Below are 24,564 nucleotides of genomic sequence, written 5' to 3'. Positions count from 1 at the left end.
CTGGGTACTTGAGGCAAGAATCCTTTTTGATCGGATAGATTGAACATAAGACATCACAGGAAACCTTTCCAAACATGTGTTAAGTTCCTCCTGCATGCAGAACACTGTGCGAGGTCTGGGATGGATATGATGGTTAAAGAAGATAGGATTCTTGTCCTTCCCAAGTTCACTATCAAATAAGTGGTAAAATACAGGCACAAATATGGAACCCATTGAAAGAACTGAGCATAATCAGTGAACAAACATTTACGAAGAGCCTGCTGGGGACCTGCTAAGTACTAGGTGCTGGGGACTACAGGGCATAAAGCATTTCCCACCCTACAGGAGTGAAAAGTGAGATCAAGTTGAGCAGACCCAATGCTGTGTGAGATCTGAGGGGGTGAGTACAATCAGGGAAGGTTTTCATTCTCCTTCTCAGCCTTCAGTGCTCTTGGACTCGGGGACACCTACATTTCTGGCAGTGGCTTCATGCCCTTCACAGCTGGCAAAGGGGACAACTGAGAAATCTCCATTCCGGGAGGATCCAGGGGAGTTGAGGCAGTCAGTGGAGATTTGGAAATTCTTTTTTTTAAATATATTTTATTGTTGTTGTTTGTTTGTTTATTTATTTATTTTGGTTACAATAATCACTTCATTTCCCTCCCTCCCCTCCACCCACCCTTCCTGCAGCTGACACGCAATTTCATTGGGTATTACTTGTGTCCTTGATCAGAACCTATTTCCACGTTGTTGTTTACACTAAGATATTCATTTAGAGTCTACATTCCCAGACCTTATCCCTTTGACCCATGCATTCAAGCAGCTGTTTTTCTTCTATGTTTCTACTTCCACAGTGTTTCCTCTGAATGTGGATAGTGGAATTTCTCGTAGATTCCTCCGAGTTATTCAGGGTCACTTCATTGCCACTAATGGAGAAGTCCATTACGTTTGATTGTACCACAGTGTATCAGTCTCTGTGTACAATGTTCTCCTGGTTCTGCTCCTTTCGCTCTGCATCACTTCCTGGAGGTTGTTCCAGTTCCCATGGAATTCCTCCACTTTATTATTCCTTTGAGCACAATAGTATTCCATCACCAACACATACCACAATTTGTTCAGCCATTCCCCAATTGATGGGCATCCCCTCATTTTCCAATTTTTTGCCACCACAAAGAGCGCAGCTTTGAATATTTTTGTATGAGTCTTTTCCCTTATTATCTCTTTGTGGCATAAACCCAGCAGTGCTATGGCTGGATCAAAGGGCAGACAGTCTTTTAGCGCCCTTTGGGCGTAGTTCCAAATTGCCCTCCAGAATGGTTGGATCAGTTCACAACTCCACCAGCAATGAATTAATGTCCCTACTTTGCCACATCCCCTCCAGCATTCATTACTTTCCTTTGCTGTCATGTTAGCCAATCTGCTAGGTGTGAGGTAATACCTCAGAGTTGTTTTGATTTGCATTTCTCTGATTATAAGAGATTTAGAACATCTTTTCATGTGCTTGTTAATAGTTTTTATTTCTTTAACTGAGAATTGCCTATTCATGTCCCTTGCCCATTTATCAATTGGAGAATGGCTTGATTTTTTGTACAATTGGTTTAGTTCTTTATAAATTTGAGTAATTAGACCTTTGTCAGAGGTTTTTGTAATGAAGATTATTTCTCAACTTGTTGCTTCCCTTCTAATTTTGGATGCATTAGTTTTGTTTGTACAAAAACTTTTTAATTTGATGTAATCAAAATTATTGATTTTACATTTTGTGATTTTTTTTTCTAGCTCTTTCTTGGTTTTAAAGTCTTTCCTTTCCCAAAGATCTGACAAGCATACTATTCTGTGTTCACCTAATTTGTTTATAGTTTCCTTCTTTATATTCAGGTCATTCACCCATTTTGAGTTTATCTTGGTATAGAGTGTGAGATATTGATACAAACCTAATCTCTCCCATACTGTCTTCCAATTTTCCCAGCAGTTTTTATCTAATAGTGGGTTTTGGTCCCCAAAGCTGGGATGTTTGGGCTTATCATAGAATATCTTGCTGAGGTCGCTTACTCCAAGTCTATTCCACTGATCCTCCTTTCTGTCTCTTAGCCAGTACCAGATTGTTTTGATGACCACTGCTTTATAATAGAGTTTGAGATCTGGGACTGCAAGTCCTCCTTCCTTTGCATTTTTTTTTTCACGATTTCCCTGGATATCCTTGATCTTTTGTTCTTCCAAATGAACTTTGTTATGTTTTTTTCTAATTCAGTAAAAACTTTTTTGGTAGTTCAATGGGTATGGCACTAAATAAGTAAATTAATTTGGGCAGGATTGTCATTGTTATTATGTTAACTCCTCCCACCCATGAGCAATCAATGTTTTCCCTATTGTTTAGATCTAGTTTTAATTGTGTGGAAAGTGTTTTGAGTTGTGTTCATATAGTTCCTATGTTTGTTTCGGCATATAGATTCCTAAGTATTTTATGTTGTCTAGGGTGATTTTAAATGGAATTTCTCCTTCTAATTCTGGCTGCTGAAATGGGTTGGAGATATATAGAAATGCTGATGACTTATGTGGGTTTATTTTGTATCCTGAGACTTTGCTAAAGTTGTTGATTATTTTGACTAGCTTTTTGGTTGATTCTCTAGCATTATTTAAGTAGACCATCATGTCATCTGCAAAGAGTGATAACTTGGTCTCCCCATTGCCTATTTTAATACCTTCAATTTCTTTTTCTTCTCTAATTGCTACTGCTAGTGTTTCTAGTACAATGTTAAATAATAGAGGTGATAATAGCCATCCTTGTTTCACTCCTGATCTCATTGGGAAGGCTTCTAGTTTATCCCCATTGCAGGTGATGTTTGCTGATGGTTTTAGATATATACTGTTTATTATTTTTAGGAAAGGCCCTTCTATTCCTATATTTTCTAGTGTTTTCAATAGGAATGGGCGTTGTATTTTATCAAAGGCTTTTTCTGCATCTAGTGAGATAATCATGTGATTTTTGTCAGTTAGCTTGTTAATGTGGTCAATTTTGTGGATGGTTTTTCTAATATTGAACCATCCTTGCATTCCTGGTATAAATCCTACCTGGTTAGAGTGAATAGCCCTTGTGATCACTTGCTGGAGTCTTTTTGCTAGTATCCTATTTAAGATTTTTGCATCTATATTCATTAAGGAGATTGATCTGTAGTTTTCTTTCTCTGTTTTTGACCTTCCTGGTTTTGGGATCAGTACCATATTTGTGTCATAAAATGCATTTGGTAGAATTCCTTCTTTGCTTATTCTGTCAAATAGTTTGTATAGTATTGGGGTAAGCTGTTCTTTGAATGTTTGATAGAATTCATTTGTGAATCCTTCTGGACCTGGGGATTTTTTCTTAGGGAGTTCTTTGATGGCTTGTTTGATTTCTTTTTCTGATATGGGGTTGTTTAGGTAATTTATTTCTTCCTCTGTTAGTCTAGGCAATTTATATTTTTGTAAGTATTCATCCATATCACCTAGGTTGGTATATTTGTTGCCATATAATTGGGCATAATAGTTTTTAGTGATTGCCTTAATTTCCTCTTCATTAGAGGCGAAGTCTCCCTTTTAATCTTGGATACAGTCAATTTGGTTTTCTTCTTTCCTTGCTTTAGGAATTCTTGCTGAAGGCATCTGAGAGCTCAGATCCAAAACAGGAACATCACTTAGAGTTTGAAATGGTAGAGAAGAGACACGGTCCAGGGGCCAACTCGAAGGGACCCAGACAGCAGGCGTAGCTTTCTTCAGGCTCAGATGTATCCCAAAGTTGGGCTTTGGGGTACTCCCATATGAACTACAATAGGAAGCTTTTTAGGATCCCCTGTAATTCATGTCCTGTGAACTGCAAGAACTGTGGAAGTCATCGAGTCCAACTCTCTTATTTTGCAGATGAAGAAACTAAATGACTTGTCTAAGTTGATAGAGCATAAGCAAAAGCCTGGGCATGGGCCATGAGTCTGACAAATGCTAAAAAAGGAAGAATGGGGCCATGATATGGAGACCCTGGAATGTCAGCCTAGCATGCTAGATGGTATTAAATAGTCACTAGGGAGGTACTGAGCATTGTAAGCTGCAGAGTGACATGTTCAGAGAAGCTCTCAAATAGCTTCTGAAGCTATTTAAGGAGCTTCCATCAAACTTTTACAAATACAGAATTTTTTTTTTTTTTTACAAATACAGAATACAGAAATTTGGGCAGAAGGAGACTTGGGCTCTCAGGGCATATCCTTTAAAAATCAAAGCACACATTATGGAGATCCCAAGTTTCCTGGATGATCCCCTTCTTCTGCTCATTGCGGAGATGATGGTATGTGCTGATGCTTGTCAAGTTCACCATTTTTTAAAAAATAAGGAAGGAAGTTACGAAAATGAAATCAGCAAAACTGAAAACTTACTTGTTTTCCTAAGATCAAGGAGGGTCAGGTCTGACTTAGCTTCAGGCTCTGCATCTTGCCCTCATGGCTGCACCCAAATATTTCAAAGATTTGTAGGTTTGTTTATTGTTTTTATGAAACCGGAATTTAAAAGAAATTATTTATTTGTTTGTTTAGAATATTTTTCCACAGTTACATGAATCATGTTCTTTCCCTCCCCCCTCCTGTAGCCAGTGAGCAATGCCACTGGGGAACTGGAAATTTTTGCAGGAGTTGCCTCATAGGCAGAGTAGCCAGTCATCTTGTATCTTGCAGGCTCCCTTTCTAAGTGGTCCTCTCAAATGCCTCCTTCATGAGCGATGTGAGTCTTTTCTGTCTTGTAACCATGGGCCAGAGAGGCAGCAAGGTGTCATAGTCAGGTTCCAGGCCCACTTTTAACACAGACTGACTGGATGACCCTAAGGTCCCAGTGTTCCCAACAACACTTTAGATAATAAGTTACAGGTGAGTGCTTGGTTGACGTAGACAGAGGGAAGTTCCACACTGGGAATAGCCTTATCAATGAAAGATAATTCTGAATAACCAGGCACATAGGCTCACAGTATCACTCAACTGCGTTACCCTAGGTAAGTCACTCACTCCTGTTTGCCTCAGTTTCCTCATTTGTAAGATGAGTTGGAGAAAGAAATGGCAAACAACTCCAATGACTTTGTTAAGGAGTTGGATACAACTGAGAAACAAGTGAGCAACAACATCATATATTTAGATCTAGAGGCAATACATTGCCATGTCAAAAAAGAGCAGCTGAATTTGGGATTCAAGGGTCTGAGTTCAAATCCTAGTTCTACTCACTAAAATCCTTACAATACTGAATAAGTCTTTCAGCCTCAGCTTCCTCATCTTTAAAATGAGGTTAGACTGGGCTGACTTCTGAAGACCTTTCTGACTCCTTCATGCATGGTGGTTTGGTCCTGAGCTCCAGAGCCCACCCAGCGCAACTTCACCATTGAACAGTTGAAAGAACCAAAGCCCAGAGAAGCCAAATTGCCCAAAGCCAATATGGAGATAGGTGCCAAGTGATAACATTTGTACAACCCAGTGGAATGGTTTATGGGCTCTGGGAGGGGGGAGGGAAAGAAAATGAATCATGTGAGCATGGAAAAATATTTTTAAAAAGAAAATAAAACTCAAATTGCCCAAAGCCACAGAGCTAATAGTGAAGGTAGCAAAGGCTAAACTGGAGGCCTTAATAACAATAGTAACATTCAGGCCTTTGCATTTCGATGCTTCCCAAAGTCCTGAAAACTTCAGCCTTCCACCTTTAACAGGATAATTCAAACGATATTTTTCCTCTAATTTTCTTTTCTTGGCTGACTTCAGCAATAGCTTTTCTTGAAGCCCAAGTTGAAGAAAGGCTTTTCCCCTCCTCTTTGATATTGTTCTGCTTTCAAAATGAATTAGGAGTAGGAGAGCAGCCTCTACTAAGCAAGCCTGCTGTTTGCTGACGGCCAGTGCGGGGCTTCTCTGAGGGTGGAAGAAACCTAGACGAGGAGGTTAATTCTCCTCTGACACGACTTCCTTTCTGATTTCCTCTAACAGAACGGCTTTGTTGGATTTCTGGGCTAATCGATTCATCATGAATATCCCAGCATCCCTCGGGGCCCTGAAACCAGCAAAAGTCAGATCTTGTCACTTTCAACTTCTCTGTCCATTTCGACATGTGGCGGAGGCCATCGGGAGCTCGTGGAGCCCTTGCATGTGTCCCCCGCATTAGGGTGAAGGTGGTGGACAAATTGCTGTAGGCCTTGATGACTCTGTCAGGGGAAAATGCTCCCACTCGCTGCCATCTGGTGGCTGAGGAGAACTTCTTTGGCGTGTTTCTGCTGTGGATTTCATTAGTTAAAAGCAGACTCAGACTTGGGGCTGCCCAGCGCTCAGGACTTTTCATGGGCTGAGGTGACAAGTATTTTCTTGTGGTTAGTTTTTGAAAGACAAAAGTCCGGTGAAATAGGAAAGGTCCGAAGAACAGAGATATTCAGGACTGATCAGTAAGTGAGAATCATTCGGAGGATCATAGCTTGAGATCCAGAAGGGATGCTCGCAGTCACTGAGTCCAACCCCCATATTTTTATTTTTTAAATTGAGGAAACTAAGGCCCCGAGGACTTAGCGAGTGTTCCTGTCTTAGCCAGGGAGAAGTAACAGCTGAGGCATTCAGTTCAGGTCCTCTTTTCCCAAATCGATGAGAACCAACATCCTCAAATATTAACTGAGCACCTACCGTGTGCCAGACATCATGCTAAAAGCTCGAGACCCAAAGGAATCCAGGACTCTTTCCAGTATACCCCAGTGCTCAGTGAAGGTTTGGTTTGGGCCAGGAAATTTTGAGCTGTTCCTAAAGCATGGCCTTCATCACAGCAAGCTTGTTCAAGGACTTGAACCAGAGAGATGCCAATAATTGTTTCTGAAGACTAGCGATGAGTATTCCCTCTGTCTGTGGTTGGAGTTACAAGTAAAGCATAGTTGGAAGATGTATTGAGAAGAATGAGAAAGAGGCATTGGAGTGAAGAGCCCTGGGCTCAGATCTCGTCTGAATGAATAGCAGGATGCCTAAGGGCAAAATAACTCACCTCTCTGGGCCTCAGTTTCCCTAAATGCAAAATAGGAACAATGATGTTCATAATACCTACTTCATAGGGCAGTTGAATTGGCTGGAGACCAGAACTCCATACTTATTCTTGGTCCTCTTCCTGGCCTTCTCTTCCCTATAGTACTTGCCTTCTACCAATGGTCTTGGTCTTCTCCCTGCTGATCTTCCTCCCACTGGAAACTTGGACTCCTTCCCAGGATGCCCTAGGTCTCATAGGTGTGCTTTCACATTCTTGCTCAAATCCAGTCCTTCTTGAAGTTTTGGGGGGTTTCCTCCTTCTCACACCTTCTCTCCCCTCACCCATTTATGTACTGTTTTCTTCCATTAGCAAGTGAGCTCCTTAAAGGTAGGAATTGTTTATGCTTGTAGCATAGTGCCTAGAACACAGTAAGAATGCAATAAAGATTTTCTCCCTCTCTCATGTATTTATACACACATATAATAAGAAAATGTACATTGTGTAAAACTCTTTGTTTGAATTTTAGAGCACCATACAAATGCAGCCCTTGTTATGAAAAGTGCTCTCAAAACTTTCATTTAGGGGCAGCTGGGTATCTCAGTGGTTTGAGAGCCAGGCCTGGAGACAGGAGGTCCTGGGTTCAGATATGCTCTCAGACACATCCTAGTTGTGTGACCCTGGGCAAGTCATTTAACTCCCATTGCCTAGCCCTTACCACTCTTCTGTGGTGAAAAATAACGGTTTAAAAAAATCCCATATATTTGTATTTATAAGAATATGATTTTTTAAAACTATGAATGCTAGAATCTCAGTTGTCTAACATCTCAGCTTTCTTCTGGTAAAATCTATTTCTCCCATTCTTAGTTCTCCTCTAACTTGCCTGGAGAGAACTGGTAACGGCACACTCCCTGTCACCTTTGGTGCTTTATTTCACTGAGGGAAAACTTAATTGGAAGGAAGGTTTTTCTAAGTCCAGGCCTAAATCTTCCTGTTCCCAACTCTTACCACTTCCCATTCCTTCCTCTGGAGGCAAGTAGAGAAGTCCAGTCCCTCTTCTACATAGCGATCCTTCCAAATATCAGAAGGCTAGCACCTCTTACCTACATTTTCTCCAAGTTGAGAATTTCCAGCTCCTCCACCTTGATCTTCTCATGTCATACTCTCTAGTCCTTCAATATCTCAGTCATTTCCCTATTTAAGTGGCCCACCTGTCTGAGAGCTCCCTAAAATGTGTTACCCCAAACTCAACACAATTCTCAGGATGCTGTTTGACTGGGGTAGAGATAACAAAGTTATCATCTTCCAAGTTTATGGTCCATTAAGCTTCTACTTAAAAAAATATGTAGTGGGGCTGCCAGGTAGGTGACTCAATGGATAGAGAGCCATGCCTAGAGATGGAACATTCTGGGTTCAAATCTGATCTCAGAAATTTCTTATCTGTGTGACCCTGGAGAAGTAACCTAGTCCCCGTTACCTAGCCCTTACTGTTCATCTGCCTTAGAATCAATATTTAGTATTGATTTTGTGATGGGAGGTAAGGGTTAAATATAAATATGTATGTGTGTGAATATATATTCATACACATATGTGTGTATATGTTTATATATACTGGATTTAATAATCTATACAAAAATAAGAAAGATGAAATTATTAATTTCTGTCTGTATAGTTTGATTTTTTAAATTTAATTTTGTTTTTCCCCAGTATTGTATTCTTGTCACTGCGTACACTGATCTTCTGGTTTTGCTTATTTCACTCTGCTTCAGTTCATGTGACTCTTTCCAGGTTTTTCTGAGTCAGCCCAACAGTATTACAACCATATACTATAATTTATTTGGCCATTCCCCAATTAATGGGTATCCCCTCACTTTCCAAATCTTTTGGGACCAAAAAGAAAGAGCTGCTTTAAATATTTTTCTACATTAAGATCCTTTCCTCTTTTGTTTTTATCTCTTTGGGATACAAATCTCATAACGGAATTGCTGGATCAAAAATATATATACTTGTTTATAGCCCTTTGAGCATAGGTTCAAATTACTCTCTAGAATGATTGAATCAGCTCATAACTCCCACAACAGTGAATTTATGTCTCAATTTTTCCACTACTCTTCCAAGTTTTACCATTTTTCTTTTCTGTTATAATAGCCAATCTAATAAGTCTAAGTTCTTTTAAATTGTATTTCTGCAATTAATAGTGATTTAGGGCATTTCTTTTTTGCACAACTAAAGAGAGCTTTAATTACTTTGAGAACTGCTTGTTTATAACCTTTGACCATTTTTCAGTTGGGGAATGACTTGTAATCTTATATACTGAAGTCATTTCTCTAAATATTTGATAAATGAAGTCATTATTAGAGAAAACTGTAAAAAAATGTGCACCGTTATGAAATACTGTGTATTACTCTCCATCCTATTTCCCCCATTTCATTTCTGACCACCACCTCCCTCAATTTATCCTCTTTTCTATCTATCAGCCCCATTGCCTTTCTCTTAATCCCTTCCCCTCCTGCCTTTCTGTAGGGTAAGATAGGTTTGTATAACCTATCGATTGTGTATGTTCTTCCCTTATTGAGCCAATTCTGATGAAAATAAGATTCATGTGATCCCCTCCCCATGTTTCCTATGTTCCCCATCCACTGCAAGTGCTCTTTCATCCCTCTTTTACGTGTCACAATTCACCTCATTCTATTTTCCCTTTCCCCTTGTAAGGAATCAAATTTAGGGGTTTGAGTCCAGTCAAAGAAGTTCAGGGATTTTACAGTGACCTCTTGTCCTTTCCCCTCTTCACAGGGGCCGCATTGCCCAGCACTGCCCAGTGTAATATTTATACAGAAAGATGGGTGGATGTGAAGAACAGGGGATATGGAAGATTTGTAGCAGGGAATGGAGGAGTTGAAGGGAGAAAGGGAGAATATGGCTGCCGATGAGGCAGTGGGAGAAAAGATGCCTCCTCTAAATATTACACCAGGGGGGCAGTGTCTGTGGGATTCACACCTCTCATCCTCTGAAGGTGTGAACTCTTATCAAAAGGATTCACAAGTTCCTGGCTGATTGAGTTTCTAAGGGTGTGAACTCTTTAAGTAAGTGACTTGGGAATTCTCCTACCTGATTGCTAAAAAAGTGCTAAGTAGGAGCGTTTTCAGTTTTTGGCTGATTAAATTAAAAGTTGCTGATTGATAGACAAAGAAAGTTTGATTCATACTTCACACCCTCCTCCCAATGAATTTCTCCTTCTCATGCCTTCATTTTATTTTTTTACTATCATCTGATCAAATTCAACTTATACCCTTGCCCTCTGTCTCTGTCTCTCTGTGTCTCTGTGTGTGTCTCTCTCTCCATATATATATATTCCTTCTAACTACCCTAACACTGATAAATTTCTTTGGAATGATAAAAATAATCTCTCCATGTAAGGAAGTACACAGTTTAGCCTGGCTCTCAATCCACTGAGCTACCCAGCTTTCCCCAGTACTCTCTATTTTTGAATATTCTATTCCATCAAATATTCATTTTTTTTTCATTTGAAGGATTGTGCCCAATTTTTCTGGGTAAATGATTCTTGATTTAAGTCCTAACTACTTCGTCTTCTGAACTACCATATTCTGGGCCCTCCCTCTGATCCTTTAATATAGAAGCTGTTGTTATTTTGTGTTATCCTGACTATGGCTCCATGATATTTAAACTGTTTCTTTTTGACTCTTTGCAACATTTTCTCCTTGTCCTGGTAGTTCTACAATATTTCTGGGAGTTATCTTTTTGGATAACTGGAGGTGATGAATGGATTCATTCAATTTCTATTTTGCCTTTTGGTTCTAGAATATCAGGCAGTTTTCCTTGATAATTTCTTGAAAGATAATGTATACCTCCCCTCCCCCTTTTTATCACAGCTTTCAAATAGTCCAATAATTCTTGAATAATTTCCTCTGGATTAATTTTCTTGGTCAATTATTTTTATGACATATTTAACAATTTCTTCAATTTTTTCCCTTATTTTGACTTTCTTTAATTATTCCTTGACGTGTCATTGTGTTATTAGCTTCCATTTGCCTGATTCTGATTTTTAAAGCACAATTTTCTTGAGTGAGCTTTTGTGCCTCCTTTTCTATTTGGCCAATCCTACTTGGAAAAGAATTCATTTCCTCAGTGAATTTGTGAACTGCTTTCTTTCATATGGTTAAGTGTGCCTTTTAAAACGTTATTCTCTTCAGTGGGTTTTTGTATATCTTTTTCCATGTGGTCAATTCATATATATATATATACACACACAAAAACTACATATATTATTTACACACATATATATTTACACAATATAATATAGGATATGATATTCTAAACATATATTTAAACAAGGAAGTTAGTTTTCTTCTTTGAAGGAGTTCTCTTCATTGGATTTTGGTGAGTCTTTTAGCAGTTGCCCTGATATATATTTTTATGGTATCAATTTCTTCAGTAATATTTTATGATTTAACTATTATCATTTATTTCCCCAATTTCTTATCTGCTTCACTTATTTGATCTTTAAAATCCTTTTTTGATCTCCTTTAATTATTTTGGGACTTGGGAGCTATTCACATTTTTCATTCAATTTTTGAATATAGCAGTATTGATTCTATTTTACTCTGAGTTTATGTTTTGGACTTCTCTGTGACCAAAATACCCTTCTATATTGAGCTTCTTTTTTGTCTTTTGCTCATTTTCCAGCCTTTTTCTTTTCTTTTAATTAAAAAAAAAGTTAAATTTGGGCTCAGTAAGTATGATGAAGGGAACACTGTCTCAAACTTCAGGTTCCTTGTGCACATGTGGCCCCAAGTACTGATGTGTGCTATTTATTGCTCCTCCTCACACTGAAATCACAACCCAGGACTGCTACCTGGATCTGCATATGGGTAAGGCAAAATGAGTCTTGGGCTCAGAGGCAAAGAAGAGACCCTTGCAATCTCCTTCTGAATAGTTGTGCCACACCACCTCCCCTCTACCCCTTCCTGTCTGTGGCTGAGAGCTCTACAAGCCTTTCTTGCTGCTTCATCTATGCCCAGAGCCTGTTGCTATAGTGGGTCTGCCCTGGCATGTTGCTTTGTGCTTCCCATCCACCCCAATGCACTAGATCTTTCCTACTGAAATTCTAGGTTGTTTTGGGCTGAAAAATTACTTTGCTTTGTGTTTTTGTGGGTTATGCTGCTCCAGAATTCATTCATATCATAGTTTATGGGAGGGTAATTTGGTAGAGATCAGATGGGTCCATGTACCTTCTCCACCATCTTGGCTCCACCCTCCTGTACAGTTTGCTTCTCAATATCTGTATCCCTAGGGAGTCATCACGATGAAGTAGATAGAGAGCCAGCCTTTGAAGCCAAGATGATCAGAGTTCTGGTCCTGTCTTTGACTCTTAAAGTCTGTGTGTGATCCTAGACAAGTCATTGATATCTCCATACTCTAGATCAGGAGCTCTATAATAACTTAGCTTTAAAATGTAATATCTGTTTATTGTGTTTATTATTTACTTATTTTGCTAACTCTTTTTAAATGATATTTTTAATCCGCCTCTGGCAACCCTTGGAAGTGTTGCATGAAACATGTGGGACCTTTATATGACACCCAATTCATTAAAAGAATAAGTTGCAAAGAGGTTTCTGATATTCATAGGTAGCGGTGGGTTTTCTTATCTGAGAATACCCTATGTTGATGAAAGCACAGATCTCAGAGAGAGAGAGAGAGAGAGAGAGAGTCTCTGATTATATATTTTTATCTCTCTTTTCATCTCTAACCTTATCTTTACCAATATAAAGACATATGCATGGATATCTATATATACATATATTTATACAATATCACATATATTATCTGTAAGATATCATATACTAAACATACATTTTAACTAGGAGGTAAAGCAATTGTAGCTAGATGATGCATTGGACAGAGTGCTGGGGCTAGAATCAGGAAGACCTGAGTTTAGATCTGGCCTCCTATACTTATTAGCTAAGTAATCACTGGCAAATCTGTTGGAATCAGTTTCCTTATCTGTAAAATGAGCTAGAGAAAGAAATGGCACACTACTTGGTATCTCTGCCAAGAAAATCCCAAGCCAAGTCATGAAGTTTTAAAGTTTGTTTATTTTTAATATTCTTTAAAAATTGTTTTGAATTCCAAATTAATTTCCTCTCACCTTTCCCTCAACCACTGGGAAGGAAAAAATATACAGATTATACATATGTGAAATTATGCAACACTTATTTCTATATTAGTCATGTGAGGAAAAAAGCTAGAAAAATACAGAAAGGAAAAATCTTTGCTTCAATTTGTACTTAGAGTTCATAATTTCTTTCTCTGGAAGAGCACAGCATTTTCCATCACAAGTTCTTTAGAGCTCTCTTGGATCATTTTATTGCTGAGAATAGCTCAATCATTTACAGTTAATCATCATTACAATATTGCTGTTACTGTGTATAATGTTCTAGTTCTCACTTCACTTTTCATCAGTTCATGTAGGTCTTTCTAGGTTTCTCTGAAAGCATTTTGCTCTTCAAAATTCTTATGGTTCAATGGGATTACATCACAATCACATACCATAACTTTTCCAGCCATTTTTGCATTCTCCAATTTATGGAGATTCCCTTAATTTCCTTCTTTTATTTTAGCAGTTTTTAAAAATAGTATTTAATTGTCTCCAATTACATATAAAAATAATTTTTTACATTCATTTTTTTCATTTTGAATTAGAAAATCTCTCCCTGGCACCCCTTCCTCCAATCTCCTCACTGAGACGCTAAACAATATGATACAGATTTTGAATGTGTAATCATGTAAACATATTTCCATATGAGTCATTTCATGGAAGAGATGTCAAACAGAAAAAAAGAAGAAAGAAAGTGAAATAGAGTCTGATTTGGTTGGTATTCAGACTCCGTCAGTTCTTGCTCTGGAGGTGGATGGCATTTTTCATTCTGTCTGTGGGATTGTCTTGGGTCAGTGTATCGCTAAGAATACGTAGGTCATTCACATTTGTTCATTGAACAACTTTGCTGTCACTGTATGCAGTGTTCTTCTGGTTCTGCTCCTCTCGCCTTGCATCAGTTCATGTAAGTGTTTCCAGGTCTTTCCAAATCACTGCTGGTCATATCTCAGAGAGGAGCAGTATTGCATTACTATCAAGTGCTACAACTTGTTCAGCCATTCTGCGGCTGATAGACGATGGACACTCCCCCAGATCCTAATTCTTTGTCACCCCCAGAGAGGTTGTATGTAGATTCTTGGAGTCAGGGGTTATGCACTCAGTACATGGAGTCATGGAGTTCCTTTAGGGTCCAGGCAAAGAGCAGTAACAAACTAGGCAGGACAAGAAGTTTGTAGAGAGGGCAGCAAAGCTCAGAGTTGTGAAGACCACCCGATGACCTCAGGGGAGTTGGGTGCTCGGTTACCTCCTCAGTCTAAAGTTAGGGCCCATTTTCTTCCATTTCAGCCTTGAGGGCCTCCACTGAGATGAGGTAGGATTTGGGGTGTCCATGCATAAGAACACAATGATTTTTGGTTTTGTCTTAATGTGGTGAAACACTGATGACTTCTGCTGAGTTCCATCAGAGCCATAGTTAACCCAGGTAGCTCTGAATGTCCAGGAAGCCCAGCATGTTGGTGAATAGCACCCAGGGGAGCTGAAGTAGGGTTTGCCTCTGACCTGGATTGTGAAGGAGATGGAGCTAAAGCTAAAGACCAGTCGGCAGATACAGTCAGCATGTTTGGGGTGCTACCTTCGGCAGTCAAAGCCACCCCAGGTCCTGGTGGAGACTGATGTCTGACAGTCCCTGAATATTCAGGTTCTTGTCCGTGATTGGCAGGTTCCTCCTTGTGCCAGGATGCATCCACTGCAGGCTGAGAGTCTTTCTCTGATTTTCCTTCCAAATTGGCATGTGCTACACAGGACCATACTCTCTCCTTTTGACAGACATCTTTAGCCTGTGACTCTCTTCATCTGATCCTACTGGCTTTGCATCATCAGCCACAAACATGTCATGGGTCCTCTTCAATGATCTGAACAGGAGTTTGTTCACAGCATCTTTCTGAATCTTCTGCATCCTGAGGCCAACAATATCCAAGAAGTCCCCTGATTTCTCTGTAGCCACCTCTGATGCCCTGCTACCAGGCTTCTCTGTGAGGAACAGGGCTCCAGCTGGAAGCTAGACAGAGCAGAGAATTCATCTACTGAGCCACTACTGGGCTTTTATAGTGCTTCTCCATCCAGGGTTCTCTCCTCCTTTCCTATTCTCTTACAGGTGTGAATCCCAAACAGATAAGGTGTGAATCTCCAACCTTATCTCTCTCTCTCATCAGGAGAGAAGCTGTAGAAAAATCCCTTTGTTCTCCCTCACCAAATCACCTCTCCTCAGGAGCTTAACACCTCTCTGAATGAACACTTAGCTCTGAAACCTTTGTGAATGCCTCAAAGAGTTCACACCTCCATAGAGGGAGTTCACACCCTCGATCAATTCACTTTTGAAAGGAAATTCTCTTCGTGTATTTTGAGCTTACCCTCGTGAAAAGTAAATCCTTTATTCTCTTTGCCTAGTTGGAGTTAAAACTTTGGTTAACACTAACTTAAGTACCTCACTAGTTTGTGATGACAGGATTTGTCTACCTTCTGATTGAATCCACACAAGCTTGAACTAGGTGGAGGAGCTCACAAACCACTTAGTGAATTCACACCCTACTCAGTGCTAGGTGAGAATCCAGCAAGATACTTGGAGAGCTCCACCCTTTTTTCTGAATGAACACTTAACTCTGGAACCTTTGTGAATGCCTCAAAAAACTCACAACTCCGAAATAGTGAAGAGGGAGTTCACACCCTTGATCAGTTCACTGTAGCAGAGTCCTAGGCAGTGAAGAGACCTTACTAGCTCTGTGGGCTGGACATGTCACTTCACTTATTTGGTTCGCTTTCCTCAATTGTGAAGTGGGGCTAAAACCAGAACCTATGAGGGTCGTTATGAAGATCAAATGAAGCCATCCTTTTACAAGTGCTCAGCACCTTGCCAGGATGTAGTTGGTTGGTTGGTCAGTTGTTGTCTTTTAACTTGAAGTGGACCAAAATGGTGTCCCTGGTGTTGTCTTTTGACTTTGCATAAATGGATTTAAATGAAGCAAAGGTGTGCAAAGCTGTCAGACTCACTCTTCCAAAGGCATCAAAAACAGGCAATGGCCCAGGATGCCCTTGGATGGATGTCCTTGGCCTCATTGATGTCTAGTCAGGCTCTAAGTGCTCCACAGTGCCCACTTTAGCCACCTTCATGGCTGGTGGAACAAATTGTTCTCCAGCCCTTCCTCTGGGGGAAGTCTTCACGTGCCTGGGGTAGACACCTTCAACTCCCCCAAGGGATTGAGGCCACTTGGCCATCCTGAACCTGGCTTAGGTTTCCAAAGGCTTTGACAGGATCATACTATGTAGACGAAGCTATAGATCTTGGAGTTTTGAAATAAGTAGCATTTTTCATGCCCAAATCCTGTCAAGGCAGACCCTGGATCTGTCAAGAAACATTTTTAAGTCCTTCATATATACTTGACACCACGTCAGTCACTGGGGATGCAAAGATGCACAAAGAGCTCCTATGCTCAAGGAGCTCACACTCTAACATGGGGCACAACAAGGGAATAACTCTGCCCATTCAAGGTACAGACAGGAAAAATGAGAGTTCAGCTCAGAAAGAAAGACTTGCTGGCAGTTGGGAGTCTGGGAAAGACCTCATGAAGAAGATGCTGTTTGAGTTGAGTCTTGAAGGTAGAAAAAGATTATAAAAGTGAAGACCAGAGAGGCTCCATCCCAAGAATGGAAGACTGCGAAAGCTATGGTATGGAGACTGAAGCTGGAACTTCTCATGTGAGGAACAAGACACCAGCCAATTTGACTAGACCAGAGAAGGACTAGAAAGGTAGGAAAGCCAAGTGGAAAGGAGTTTTAAATGCCAAAGGACTCCATGCTCGATCCTGGTGGTTATAGGGAGCCCCTCGAGTTTCTTGGGTGGGCCAGAATGCTCAGATCTGCAATTCAAGAAAATAACTTTGGCAGCTGAGTGTTGAATAAATTAGGAGAGACTTTGGGGGCAGGGAGACCGGCTAGAAAGCTATTTTGATTGTCCAGGCAAGAGGTGACGAGAATTTGAAGCAGATGATGGGCGATTGTGTGAGTGGAGAGAGGGCAAGTACTTGAGAAGTGTTGTAGCAAAGAAAATAAGATCTGGCAACTCTGGATATGTCGGGTGAATGAGAGTGAGGAGTTGGAGTCAATATGAGACTGTCAGCACTGGGGAAAAGGAAGATCCCGATGTCTCAACAGAAATGGGAAAGTTTGGAAGGAAGGAGGATTTGGGAGAGAAATCAGCTTTGTCCATGGTTGGGTAGATGTATTCTTAGAGGCTTCTCACTTTAGAGGGAAAGTTCATGGCATTGTTATTCAGTCATTTCAATCTTGTCCAACTCTTGTGACCCCGTTTGGGGTTTTCTTGGTGGTGATACTGGGGTGGCTTGCAGTTTCTTTCTCTAGATCATTTTATTCAAGAGGAAAGTGAGGCAAACAGGGTGAAATGAATTGTTCAGGGTCACACAACTAGTGTGTATTTGAGCCTAGATTTGAACTCAGATCTTCCTGACTCCAGGGTCATTGAATTATATATAAATATATTGAACTCGATAGATTGGAAGAACTTCCTCCATCATCTTTTCCTAATCCCACTTTTTCTTTCCAGATGAGACAGTGCAAGGAAGCTAACAGTATAATCATAGTGATAGCTCACATGTAAGGTTGGCACAATGCTTTCCAATATTATCTCATATTACTAAGAGCCTTTATTCATGTCATTCTTACAAATATGGAAACTGAAAAAAAAAGACAGATTCAATTACTCACCCAGTCACAGAGATGGAAACTGAGGCACACCGTGGTGAAGAGATTTCTCAGGGACACAAAGCTGGCAAGTGGCTGAGGCCAGATCCTCCTGAGTCCAGGGATCTATCCACAGTGCTGAGTGCAAAGAGTGCCATAGTGAGAGGCATTTCACTCATTATCTTTGGGACTTTGAGCAAGTAGCACAATTCTCTGGGACTCAGCATTGTTTCCTCTAAAATGGGAAGATTGGACAGGATCAGGCCTTGGGCTCCTTCTAGCTCTCACACCAGGATCCTAGAAAACAAGTAGTTGGACCTTCTTTTCTCTTCTTTTCTCCCCTAATCAGAAGGATTCGTGTTGAGCAAAAGTTGAAGGTGATACTCTCTAACCTTCATGCATTTTGGTCCCTGGTGACAGGTGTGTGAGATCAACCCCGAAGGACTGCAGCACACAGTCTGCACACTTTGCCTCAGTTTCCTCAGTGACAAAGTAAGGGGATTGAACTAGATGATCCCTGGCACAGTTGAAAGGAAAGTGGGTCTGGAGGTTCAGATCCTTTGTTCAGAGCCCAGTTTACTTCTTATTGCCTTTGTGACCTTAGCCTAGTCATGTAACTTCTTGGGGCCTCAGTCTTCTGATCTGTAAAACTGAGAATGGAAAGCTTTGGACTAGATGACCTTTAATGTCTCCTCTGTTCTAAATCTATGGTCCTATGAACTTGAGAGTGTGGGATCTGGTCTGAAGGGATGGTCTCTGACCCCTAAAGGCTGAGCCTTGGCTGCCATCTCGTGGCCAGAAAGAATATCGCCTTCTGGGCTAAAAGTGTTCCAAGAGATGTGAGCTGTTCATAGATTTGGGTCTTCTAATGGTTAGAATGGGTGATGGCCAAAATTGTAATGAACCCTTAAGTTACAAAACTGTTAATAGCTAGATTTATTAGTGAGAAAAAGAAAACAAGAGAGAAATAGGGAGAGGAGGGGAAGAATTTCCGAGCCTAATAATCCAGAGCCTAACAACTCAGGGTCTTGCCTCTTAAACTTAGTCTCAGAAAAAAACAACAGCCTCCCCCAGCAGCTTCCTGCTGGGGCTCATCTTGTAAATCCTCACCACTCCCACTAGCTCTCTTACACACTCCCCAGGAACCAACCACAATTCCTCAATTAGCCTGGCACCACCCGGGGGGGGGCAGTGCCTGAAGGATCAATGTTGTGGTTGTTGATTGACCCAAATTTAAAACAAATGGAAGGGAAGTCTAAATCTCTGACTGATCAAATCAGCACACAGATTCCCTTCTCACAGTCTTAGGCATCATCCAGTTCAATCTCCTCATTGGACAGATTGAAAGTTAAGTGATGAGCTCAAGATGAGCCAGGGAGGGAGTGAGCAGAACAGGAGTGGAAAGGAGGTCTTTCTCCAGATGCCCTCTCCACCATGTGCTCCTCTCCTAAGAATAGCTTGTGTAGCCCCCTGACACACAGCTATCTGCCATCTGCTCGGACATTTCCTCTTACCCAAGGCCATCCCATTGCTCCTCATCTGGCATGATCAGAAAGTACAGCTTCGTGATGGGCTGACATGTGACTTCCTGGAAGGCCACCCATCGCTCCTATTCCTGTTCTCTGCAATCACACATTCTCCCCCTCCAAAAATCGCCTTTTTCTAGAAATACTTCAATAGAGTCATGGTGTCCTCTAGTTAGCACATCCTCAGTTCCTTCAGTCCATCAGTCAAACATTTATTCTGTTCCTCCAGTAAATGTAGGGTTTTTTTGGTCAAATGATTGGCTCAAGGAACTGACATTCTATTGGAGGAGGCCACATGCAAACAATCACACACAAGCTAGCTATGTAGGTGTAAACTGGAGACAACCAACAGAAAGCGCTAGAAAAGAATGAAGAAGAATGGCAGTTTCCTATAGAACCTGGGCTTTTAGAAGGAGCCAGGAGGCAGAGATGAGAAGGGAAAGCATTCAAGGCACGGGAGACAGCCAGAGAAAATGGAACTTGGCAAGTGAATAGTAAGCACTTAATCAGTGTCTGAGGCAGTTCAAAGGTGGAGTGTTGTACTGGGGCTTAGGAAGAGGAGAGTTCAAATTCTGCCTCTTGTGCATAGAAGTCACTTGTCCCAGTGTCAGTTTCCTCATCTGTAAAATGCAAACAATAATGGCACCTGTGTCACTGGGATGTTGTGAGGATCCAAGAGACAATAATGTATGGAAAGTGTTTTGCAAACCTTTGGGTGTTCTCTAAGTGTTAGTTCTTACTCATATAGTTGATTGAAGAGGACATGCACAGACTGGACTGAAAAATGGCTGAACCACAAGGAGTGCCCCAGGAGCTGACTCTTCTGTTTACCTGGGTTTACTTACTAATCTCCTTAGCAAGTGAAAGCTCAAGAGTTTGGTGAGCTCCAGCTATTTAGCTAATCTTACCCTGAGGCTTCCCTGTGCCTACAGACCTAACTTGTGCTTGACCGCTAGTGTTTACAAGCCTCTATGAAAGAAGACTAGTTAGCCCTGGACGACAGTGAGGATCTCCTCCTGTCTTTCAAACTGTTCTTAGGGGAATCTTTCATCTTTCCAAGAACTTATGAGATCCTTATTGACCAGAAGCAGACAGTTACATAGAATTTGTCTGCCATAATGGACTAGAAGCCTGGAGTAATGTGAGGAATAGGAAATGTAATAAGGATAAGGAAAAATAATGTGATATAGTGGATAAATGGTTAGCTTTAGGGTCAGGAAGCCCTGCTCTAGAGATATACTATGGCATTATCCTTTTTTTAAAACATGTTATATAGATTTATTCTGAATCAGCTCAGACATGAAGCAAGAAAAGGGAGTGAAAGGCAAGATTAGACAAAATGACAAAATTATATGCCTGTAGATATAAGATATAGTTGAAGGTTGAGGGAATCCCAGATGTTCTAGTAGCAGATCTAGAGTTAATGTCCATCCTAGATCCTAGATTCTATAGACTGAAATGATAGATTCAGTTAAATCCTGTGTCCCAGACAGTCTAAGGTCATAAACCAGAGCAATTCTGCTTTGGTAGAAGTCACCATATTAATGATGAGAGATCCGATCCAAAGGAAATGAAAAGATGAAAACCACTGTGTCTCTGTATTTGAGTTGGAAGTGACCTAAAAAGCCATCCCACCTGAGAGATAAGACTCTATCTGACAAATGGTCATTCAGTCTTAAAGATCTGCCAAGGAAGCAAATTGATTGTCTGTTGTGGAAGTCCATTCCATTATGAGATGACTCTCATTGGTAGTCTTTCTTTCAAAAAATTTTAGCTGTGCCTCTTGGACACTTCTACCATTCCTTCAAGTCTTCCCTCTGGTGTCAAACAGAAGAGGTCAATGGCATACAATGGAAGGAGGATCCAGTAATAGAGATTTTAAATTTAAAATCCCTTCACTGACTTATTTGGAGTGACCTGGGAGAAATTAATGAAGCTTTTGGCCTCAGTTTCCTCATCTTGAAAAACATGGTGTCTAAACATTCTATCAGTTCTAGATCTACCATCTGTAAAAATGGAGACTTGAATCCAGGACTTCAATCCCCAGAAGTCCTTGCTCTACTTCCCCAGAATGCTTTGTAATATCACTGAATTCTCACCTGGGCTGAGATCGAGATGGGGTATTTAACCTGATTGGAAAGGTTTCTGAGTCTCTCTGCTCTTCCTGTCTCTGCTAGCAAGCAGACCCATCTCATGATGTGAGTGAAATTGAATTGGGCCTCTTGGCTCACCTGGCATGTGCCTTTCTTGTATTTTTCTTAAATTCTCAACCTTTAATAAACCTCTAAAAATATCATACTCCTTGCAGAGAGAAACTAATTTCTACCTGCCTCAGTTTCCCTAAATTTTAACTGTTACACATCCATCAGGTGGGAAGTCTTCAAATGCTTGAAGAAAGTTAGCGAAAGAGAAACCCCTCTAGTATCTTTGACAAGAAGAGATCCCCAAATGGAGTCATGAGGAGTTGGACATAACTGAAAGTGACTGAACATCAAAAGGTCCTCCTCCCCCCTAGTATTTTCTTCTCTAGGCTAAGCATTCCCTTTTCCCTCAAAAGAAATTCGAAGGCATGAAATGAAAGCCTTTCATTTCACTTCATTAAACGTTTTCAGTGCCTACTCTGTGCTATATTGGAACCGTAATGGGGAAAGTTGTGATGGGGGGAAATGTTCATGATATACTGACCCAAGTGTATAACCTGTGAGTCACTAAGCAAATATTAAGCCAGACACCAGAAGTCTTTGACCTCTTTTCATTTCTTAATTTGTTTGCATATTTTTTGCTGCCTATCGCCTATGCCAGTCTTTATATTGACATCACCAAGTATGAAGTTATATATTGATTTCTCTTGGAGGATCTTGTTAATTAGTCACCCAAGTTCTCCCTCCCTTCATCTTCTCTAACAGATGTTAATGTATAAGCTGCAATTATCTTCATGGTAGTCTTTTTGCCTCTCTCACTTTCTTTAATCCAGACAACCAACAAAACAATAAATCAAGCCCTGATGTGCACTTTGACAATTTCTCAGGTGTAAATGCTCACACTGAACATTTCATAATCAGCTCTTGCACACTTGTTTCAGTGGGTTCCAGGATACTCCTAAGTTCAGCAATTCTGGAAAGATTTCAATTATACCTCAATAGCTATTACATTATGAATAATTTTTATCATAGATAAACTGCTAGATCTATATTCCAAAGAAATCAAAAAAGAGGGAAAAGGTTTCTCGTGCAAATATATAGGTATATATACAGAGATAAGCTCTTTGTGTGGCAGTAAAGAATTGGAAATTGATGGGGTGATGAATAACTGAGGAATGACTTAACAAGTTATATCAATGGGACGGAATATCTTTTTTTTTTAATAAAAAGAATACTGGAACTGACTTTAATATTTCTGCACACATTTTAGTCAAGATTTGTGGCTTCATTTGTGAGGTGAATTTCCACTGTTCAGATGCCCTCTGTGGATGCTAACTTGATTTCTTTTTTTTTTAAATAATATTTTATTTGATCATTTCCAAGCATTATTCATTAAAGACAAAGATCATTTTCTTTTCCTCCTCCCCCCACCCCCCATAGCCGACGCATGATTCCGCTGGGTGTCACATGTGTTCTTGATTCGAACCCATTTCCATGTTGTTAATATTTGCATTAGAGTGTTCGTTTAGAGTCTCTCCTCTGTCATGTCCCCTCAACCGCTGTAGTCAGGCAGTTGCTTTTCCTCGGTGTTTCTACTCCCACAGTTTATCCTCTGCTTATGAATAGTGTTTTTTCTCCTTGATCCCTGCAGATTGTTCAGGGACATTACACCGCTATGAATGGCGAAGTCCATTACAGTCGATTATACCACAGTGTATCAGTCTCTGTGTACAATGTTTTCCTGGTTCTGCTCCTCTCGCTCTGCATCACTTCCTGGAGGTCGTTCCAGTCTCCATGGAATTCCTCCACCTTATTAGTTATTCCTTTTAGCACAATAGTATTTGGGATGGAATATCTTTATGCTGTGATAAGTGAAAGTGATTATTTCAGAGAAACCCAGGAAGACTTATATGAACTGATGCAAAGTGAAGTGAGTAGAATCAGGAAAACAACGATATAATTACAACAGTATTGTGAAAACTACTAACTGAAAATCTCAATGTAATGACCAACGCCATTTCCAAAGGAGTCATGATGAAACATCCTAATCACTTACTGACAGAGAGGTGGGCTCATTATGCAGACTGAGGAATATTTTTTGGCCCTGAGTAATGCAGGGATTTTTTTTTTTTGCTTGACCATATATGTTTATAATGGATTTTGTTTTCCTTTCCTTGCTTGATATGGCAGGGAGTAAGTTAGGAAGGAGAAAAGGTAGAAACTTTGAACTTTCATTGATTAAAGAAATAAAATGTATTGCTTAATGGAAAAATCTATGACCCTTAGCACTTTCTGTCCCATTTTGGACCCTCTGCCACCACCCTTACAGAATCAGAAAATAGCTGCATAGTACTAAATGTCATTTGTTTTATGATCTGCCGTGGCCAAAGAATTCATAGCCTACTGCCTAGCCTCTTGATGATAAACCTTTCCATACTTAGTTAAGCTTATCCTTGCAGAACCAGTGCTATTTATTAGTGGAACCAAGAGAAATTATGGGGACAAAATATATGGAGTTAATTTTATAACATTGTAATCATAGTCTGAGCTCTGTCTTCATTGGTTGGACTAGATGACTTCTAAGATTCTATAATTTTAGAATGACCTTATATTTTTTGCTCTTAACATCCTTACTGTCTGGATAAGTCCCTTCCTTTGTTTACTAATGACTATTCCACTGGAAACTTCATGTAAGTCACTTTTGGAAACAAATGGACTTAATGTTTGTCAATCTTAATAATGAAAGAACCTTCAAGGCTTCACATTTCAGGTTGCTTCTATAATTAAAAAACAACAACTATACTTTTTCTAAAAGATATATAGATAGTCAAAGACAATGAACCAACAGTTTTCAAAGGAAGAAATCCCTGGTTTCATTAACCATATGAAAAAATGTCCCATGTCACAAATAATTAGAGAAAAGCAAATTACAGCAATTCTTTTCTACCTCATACCTATTGTATTGACAGAATTGATTAAAAACAAAGAGAAATGGGGCAGTTAGCTGGCTCAGTGGAGAGAAAGCCAGACCTAGAGGTGAGAGGTCACAGGTTCAAATCTGGTCTCAGAT

At 40.1% G+C, this 24,564-nt stretch overlaps 1 protein-coding gene across 1 annotated transcript in view; it reads left to right on the top strand.

The window, feature by feature from the left end:
* Positions 1-24,564, top strand: part of UBE2U (ubiquitin conjugating enzyme E2 U) — a 75,721-nt gene that overhangs the window by 32,095 nt on the left and 19,062 nt on the right. The gene's annotated exons all lie outside the window — the stretch shown is intronic.

This window comes from Monodelphis domestica, chromosome 2 (genome assembly GCF_027887165.1).
Source record: "Monodelphis domestica isolate mMonDom1 chromosome 2, mMonDom1.pri, whole genome shotgun sequence".
In the NCBI taxonomy this organism is placed as follows: Eukaryota; Metazoa; Chordata; class Mammalia; order Didelphimorphia; family Didelphidae; genus Monodelphis; species Monodelphis domestica.
This window is presented reverse-complemented; position numbering and strand designations above follow the sequence as displayed.